General features: G+C 33.3%; 1 long non-coding RNA gene across 4 annotated transcripts; it reads right to left on the bottom strand.

The window, feature by feature from the left end:
* Positions 1-2,919: 2,919 nt before the first annotated feature.
* On the bottom strand, positions 2,920-7,265 carry LOC141611973 (uncharacterized). 4 transcript variants are annotated; one of them, XR_012528934.1, is made up of 7 exons: positions 7,007-7,265; positions 6,432-6,497; positions 5,394-5,453; positions 4,861-5,107; positions 4,571-4,753; positions 3,690-3,773; positions 2,920-3,267 (listed from the first exon to the last, which is right to left on the bottom strand). It is a non-coding gene; the product is annotated as an uncharacterized LOC141611973 (long non-coding RNA). The 4 variants fall into 4 exon arrangements; XR_012528931.1 differs by having other exon boundaries at positions 3,704-3,789; positions 7,007-7,213; XR_012528932.1 differs by having other exon boundaries at positions 3,704-3,773; positions 7,007-7,213.
* Between the last annotated feature and the right edge of the window lie 530 nt (positions 7,266-7,795).

Genomic DNA, 7,795 nt, shown 5'->3' with positions numbered 1-7,795 from the left:
TACTTCGTACAACAAAAAAATGTTTACGTAATTGTTACGTTGACGGAGGTAGTTATCTCTTGTTTCTTCGATTCCTTCCATTCCACTTTGTAGTTAATTTTCTTTTTTATTTTCAATTTTGATGCTTCCAACTTATTAGAAGTAGATGTTAAATTATTGTCTCGCCCCGAAATATTATAGTCTCCTCCTATTTATAATGAGCTTCTAAAATTTATTTTTCTGAAAGACTTTTACATTAAATAAAGAACAATTATTTCAGTATAATATCAAAATCATTTACATGACTTATATACATAATAATAGTTAGCCCAATTCTGGTTATAAACTATATATCATATCCCACTCTTGCGATTTATGAACAAAACTTCCTCATGTACTCTAAACCAAGTGATGCATATGATCCATAGGATAAGGATACCTACTCTGGGACTCATTTCCCCTTTCTTATCCATCTCTATTCATTTCGATATACGACCCATGTCGTTCTCCCTCCTCTCCAAGATCCAACTCGTACAGAATTACTATGTACTTGGTAATGCACTATCGAGTTAGTTGGTTGCTAAACAATAAAGGGTGACATTTTTTGTTAACCTTTTTCAATGAATAAACAAATATTACTCCTTTTTTTAATTTCTATGTATACCTTCTCATGCATGCGCCCTACATTATTACCTTTCTAGAATTTATGTATATCTCTCTTAAATTAAAACAACCTTGAAATAAAACGGATCAGGCGATTCTTTTTTTCTATCACCAAATATCTCACTCTAGCCCTATTTCGAATCCTTACTTCATCACTGGGATGATAATATTTTAGCAAATTATATTTTAGAAAAGTTAGTTTCTTTGCCAATTAAGAATTTGCAAACAAAAAATTAAAAATCATCCATTCCACTATATAGATGCCACACTATGCAAATCAAGTTATGTATCATAGATGTAAATGTAGCAAATTATTTTTTTTTTTTGTTTCTCACATTTTTGAAAGACCGTCTTATGATTTATTGTAGTAAGAAGAAATGAAATTACAGCACTGTTGTGAAGAGAGAAAAGTATTCTATTTATGTTTATAGAGTGTGTCTGAAAAGAAGCTGTGTTGACCACATTCCACGGAATGTGTACATAGCCCTCAGAATTAAGAAATTTCTATTCTTTGAAAAACATGTGTTTGCAATTTTAGTTTGAATACCTATATATCTTGGAAATATTAAATTTTATGTATATGCATAATGCATAGGGTTATTTAATGGGAATACTACAACCTATGGGCGCCCTTCTCAAAATACTACAACCTATAATTTAACTAAGAATACTACCAAGTATGACATCATTCCCCTCATATTACAATAAGTGGAAGGGTAACCGGAATGACAGGTACCCTTTGTTTTAAACACACTTATTAACCAGATTTCTTTCTTCCACCTCCTTTACCTTAGCTTATTACTCATCCTCTCTTTAAACAAACCTACTCTTCATCCTCTCTATTTTCCAGGAAACCAAACTAGCAAAATCAAAATCCACCGTCATCAAACCCGCCATAACCATCAAAATAATCACCACCGTCATGACCCATATCCGAGACCAGATCACCAACCAGAAGACCCGCTAACGCCCCACCCAACAAACCTGTTCCCAACCCCATCCCTAAACTACTCCTCCCTCCATACGCCAGTCTCACCTTGCTGCGGCGCCCCGTACCCGTATCCACTCACCTGAGCCGGATACGCGTATCCAAAAATTAACGACTCTTTTGGGTGTGATGCTTGATTTGTGAAGCTGTAATTAGGGTTCTTGATTAGGTTTTTTTAAATGGTTGATTTTGTTTGGTATTCGATGAGATGGGTTTTCTTGCTTTGTGAACTGATGTTCTGGATTTTTGTTGGATTGTTGATTTATGGTTGTTTTCTTTTGGGTGTGATGCTTGATTTGTGAAGCTGTAATTAAGGTTATTCAAAATACTGTTGATTTTGTTATTCAAATTTATTGTTGATGGATATGAACCAGACGCAATGGAAGAAGAAGAAGAAGGTGATGTGTTCATTAATGGAAGAAATTTGAAGGAGATATTAAGAAAAGGAAGAAAGATTAAATGAGGGACAAATTAAATGGAGGAGATTTACTGGAGGAATTTTAATGGAGGAAAGGAGAAAGAGCTGTAGAGAATGTCAGGGGAAGGAGATGGTGTTTTTATAAAGAAAAACGTGGCCCCCTCCTCCTTAACCTGTTTCTTCATGTAAAAAAATGACCAATTCCGTTCTAGGAAAGGGAGTGTCATACTTGGTAGTATTCTTAGTTAAATTATAGGTTGTAGTATTTTGAGAAGGGCACCCATAGGTTGTAGTATTCCCATTAAATAACCCTAATGCATAATACTCCGTATGTTTCACTTGAGTATAATATATGGATACTACACATACCTTGTATTAATGACGCTTTTTCAAGCGTTTTTCGACGCTTTAAAGCGTCAATTTTTTGTTTATCGACGCTTTAAGAAAGCGTCAATTTTTAGCCCATCATTATTTTTTGACGCTTTTTTTTGTCAGCAAATATGATGCTTTTAAGCGTCTTCAATGACCATCGACGCTTTTTTGGGTCAGCAAGTTTGACGCTTTTTAGCGTCTTCATTGACTTGACGCTTTTATTTGTCAAAAAATTTGACTTTAAGCGTCTTCATTAACTATTGACGCTTTTATTTGTCAATAAATTTGACGCTTTTAAGCATCATAAGCGAGTATTGATGCTTTTATGTGTCACTCGATAAGACAGAATTAGGCGTCAACTATTTATATATTGACATTTCTTATCATCACGGTTTTATTTCGGCTATTAGATTTTTGAGAATTTGATTTCTTGATAAAATCGTAGAGATTAATTAAATAGACCTATAAGTAGTAGTACTACTAGCTATTACTAAATCATGAAAAAACATATAATGCAATATATAATGAAGTAGTACGTACACTACCACAAACCCCTGAAGTTTATGGCGCCTAATTTCTCAATAATTCGGAGTACAGTAAGCTCCTAATATTACAAAATATCATACAAATATAATGTGCTTTCTATATGCATGTTCCTTGACATATTAGCTCTACTTAACCTGAGCTAGTAAAGCAAAATATTACAAAAATGTATCTCCTATACTGCAAAACGTGTTATCCTAAGAAATCCTATATGATGTATATAATCAGATGCTTCATAGTTTGAAGATGAAAGATGCTTCAATCATGTGGATTGCGTCGTGACCAGATCTGGCGAATCTAAGACCTATATAAAGGACAAACAATGTAGAAGTATCATTTATATGAGTGAACTGAACGCCAGCATTTGTAAACGATATATGGCCACAAACTCCAACAGAATATAAATTATAAAATATAATACCATAAATCTAGTAATATTGAACACCAATGTGAGAGCGATAGTTAAAATCAGAAACAGGCGAGTCTTAAAATCCAATACATACAAGATATACTCACAACAAAACAAAAAAATTTCACTTGCTTCAATATCTCATGAAAACACTAAGGAAATTTATTAGAAAGCTCATTTCTCTTGTTAAAAGATAAAGGGGAAGTAAAATAGTGAGAATACCTGTATATTTTCCATGGTTAAGAAAGTTTTTACATCTAAGTAATGTCATGTTTCAAAACTCATAATGCACGAGAGTGTCAGATAGCTACACATACCAAGCTACACATACCAGTTGGATAACCCTCTACGGCTCAAGAAAGGTGCATAGTTAATCCAGGCGTCAACTCAACCAACTCAACCTGGGAAACATTCAAACTTATATTGTGGATGTTAACTAGCTGTCTAAATATATCTTGAACATTCACAATACTATATCATATCATATAAAAATAAGACTTCCTAACATTGGTTTGATATTAAGATCTCTCTCATAATTTTTAGTTTGGTGACCTATATTTCTTAAAAATCACAATATAAGAGCAAGTCAGTACTTAAATAGTACTAAAAAATGACACTGCTTCTACAGACCAAAGGCAAGGAATGATAAGTGTTCCAAATTATAACTAACACACAACCATCAAACTATCATTGAGAGTATAATGAGTATGTTGTATAAATTTCAGTCAGGCGAAATCAGATGAAAGTTTTGTTGAACAATAAGCACGTGATAGTTAGATCAAACAACAAGTAATTGGAGTGATGAATTTTTAAAGTTTGACACACAACAAATTATTTAAATTATAAGTAACTAAAAAATATCCTAAAATCATGCAGTGCCTTTCAAATAGAGGGTCTCTTATGAGACCGTTATGGAGTTAGTTTGAAAATGGATTTAAATCATACCATTTACCCATCTACATTAACTCTCCTCTGGACTTGCTGTAATATAATCCATTTGACAAAGTAGCTTTATTCAACTTCTGATTTCTTTCCGTCCATCAAATTCCCGACTTAACCCCATGTGAACCACTTATACTTTTCTAATACCCCCACTTATAAAACTTACATTGTTTAAGTATTAGATTATTTAAAGTGAAAAAACAATGTGGAAGGGGAGGTATTACATTATTCGCAAATCTTAGATAAAAGTCAGTACCTGGAAACTTCGGTTGCATTTGCAGCATCAGTCACTATTGAAACTGATCTTGAAGCAGCCAACACCGCTGCCAGCACAGCACCAGCAGCACATTACAACAACAACAGTAGGCAGTAACAACATCAACAGAGCAGCACCAACAGCAGCAGCAGCAACAACATCAGCAGTAGACAACAACAGTAACTATCGACAGCAATAGGAAGCAGCAGACAACAAACAAAAACAGCAGGCAGTAAACAACAAAAGCAATATCAACCCACTTGCACACACAAACCATCGATGTTAGCTACCTTGAGGCGAAAAATGCATTTGGCTTGTCTTTGTTGACCGAAAGCATCAAACTATATTTCAACCCACCTGCATAAGAACTTGTTTCCTCAGAACCATATAAGAAACATGCAAACCTACAACAAAAAGTTATCTGGGTAAATAACTTCATATTTCAATAGATCTTCAAAAATGAATTTTGAAGGAGCCTTTTTGTATGATAGAGTTAGTCAATTCTTGTAGAAAGTCCATCCGTATTACAGTTCCCATCTGCAACAAAAAAGAACCAATTTGCTTACAACGAAAACTGACCGGAGAAGAAGTAACCCAAAAACTCATTTGATTTAGAAGCAAAGTAAAAAAAATTGTTCAAGGCTTACTATTCAAAATACTCCTTATATACCAAATGAAACTACTTAAATGCTCACCCGCAAGTGTTTTAAATTGTACTCATGATCAAGGCAAGGAATTACTAGCAAAGGAAACTATTAGAATAAGACAAAAAAACATGACCTGATCATCAAATATTAAAGAAAGGATAGAAAGAGTGAGTTACCTGAAACTGGAAGCTTAGTAGACATATTTTGATAGCCACCACTGCTTTAGAATAAATATTCTGGAGGGCAAAAGAGAACGGGTTAGAAATTTTTTAGCATAAAATGACCTTAACTTGGCCAATGCAAAAGGCAACACTCTTTAGTATGAAAACAAAACTGAAAAACAATGTGATAACAACAAAGAGCTGCAACCCATTAACAAATATATCACTTGACTCTTGAGGCTCTGACTGAACACAATAATTAGTAATTACATCCATTTGCCAAATGGAATATGTAACCATGTCCATACAAAACATTATTTTGTACTCCCTCCATTCCAATATTTTGTTTACCTTCTATATTAATTGTGAGGGATATTGTAATTAAAGGTAAACAAATGAATGGAACGGAAGGAGTACAAAATAAAAATTCCTAGAGCTTATGTGAATGTGTATCAGTTAAAATAGGTTGTCAAAGGTAAAGGTTAAATGACTTGTAATACAACATAAGTAAGCCTTCGAAGCCATAACGCCATAACTACTTTTGTACACTTGTTTTTGCCTTTTTTTAAGCATGAAGTTGTAGTAGAAAAGGGTTGGCGACGAATGTGAAATATATTTAAGGCTCACCAACAGCATGTTCAAATCTTGGTTTAGCATTAGTGCAACGTATATCAACCTATAAAAATGAATGCAAGGCCAGCAACAAATGTGAAATATACTTAAGATTAGTGCAAGGAACTAACACATACACATCCAAATTCAACTTAAAACATAATAGGGGAGAAACTAAGGCAGCTTAATACATTGATTAAGATAAATAGAGAGACAAATCAACAAAACATCATCAAAATAGGAGTTGTGGTTGATGGCAAATAGAAGTTACAACAACAAATACATGGGAAAAATACTCACCCACTTACCCATATTGTTCAATAGACCATAGCAACAAAATAAATCAGATCATTTTAGTTTCAATTCTAATAGTTGAACACCCAAACATTAAATTAAAATAACTGAACAAAATATTAGAGAGAAAGAGAGTGACAAAGAAACCTTGTAAAGTCTGAGTTAAGCAATGTTGTACGTTAGGCGAGCTGAGAAGACGGATAAACGAGCCACCTATCAACGTTCCAAGCAACAAAATTCAAATTAAAATAAGAAGGGCATATAATCCTATACGACCAAATTAGTACCCATTTCAGTTCGACATCATCTTTGTGTTGAGTACATTTAACCTCTTATAAAACCCCTATTATAAAACGAAATAACAGATTAATTATTGCATAAAGATAAAAAAAGAGAGTAAAAGGACAAACAATTTCATATATGAATGTTGAATATTATACAAAAAAGACAAGTCGAAGCCTAAATCAATTGGTACACCAACTTACAGAGAAATACAGGCATCATAATTGAAATTAAAAATGCATGGCCCAGAATTAACAATTCCGGAATTAACAATTTCATAGATGATTGTTGTTTTTCTTCTTATTTGGAATTTGAAATTCATTTTTTAAATTAATCCCACCATCTAAACAAGAATAAATCCATGGCGTCATACCCTTATTAATTTTCTAAATTAAAATTGTTATAAATTAATTTATTTAAGGAAAAAGAGGACAACTTACATAATAGAGGATTAAGGGCTCCGATTTGCGAATTGATGATGAGTTGAATGTTAAAATCCTAATATACTAAGGCAGATGGAAATTTTAGAGGGTAAGAATATGGCGAGGGAAGATGTTTCATCTATTGAAGATGAAGACAAGAATATTCTAGATTTAGAAAATAAAGAAAAGAAAGCGGTCCTTTAGCAGTTCAATTTTTTTAGAATTGCGCTTATCATTTTACTTTATCATGATGGGACCGACACTTCGCAAAAGCGTCAATGTCAAAGCGTCAAGAATGCAAGGGTTTTGTAGTACACAAAATCTCATTTGTGACGGCACATATCCGTCACTCTGGAGTGACGGATACCATTTTACCTCACAAAGTGCCCACTTTTTCTCTCTCTGCAACACTATTCATGTGGTCCCCTCTCTCCACTAACCCATTTTGTTACCATTTTAACTCACAAAATATCCGCCACAAATGGTGACCCGTCACAAGGGAGACCAATTGTTTGTAGTATATGTATCTTTCATTCATTATGCATAGTGAATCTTTATTATCTAGGAAATTGTACATTAATACATGAGTTAATATGTCACCTTATTAATGTAGAACTCTACTGAAAATTAAGTAAATAAATAAATTAAATTCCCCATGTTAAATTTACAGCTTCTCTTATCACAAAGTACTTTAATTGCGGATTATATACGCAATATGATAATTAGAGGCATAATACAAATTACATAGGAACATGGAAATCAAATACATTTCTCTTACGCAATAATAAAAATGGCAGGCTAACTACA

The sequence above is a fragment of the Silene latifolia genome, chromosome 11 (assembly GCF_048544455.1).
Source record: "Silene latifolia isolate original U9 population chromosome 11, ASM4854445v1, whole genome shotgun sequence".
NCBI lineage: Eukaryota > Viridiplantae > Streptophyta > Magnoliopsida > Caryophyllales > Caryophyllaceae > Silene > Silene latifolia.
Note: the sequence above shows the minus strand (reverse complement) of the source record. Positions and strands in the feature narration are given on the sequence as shown.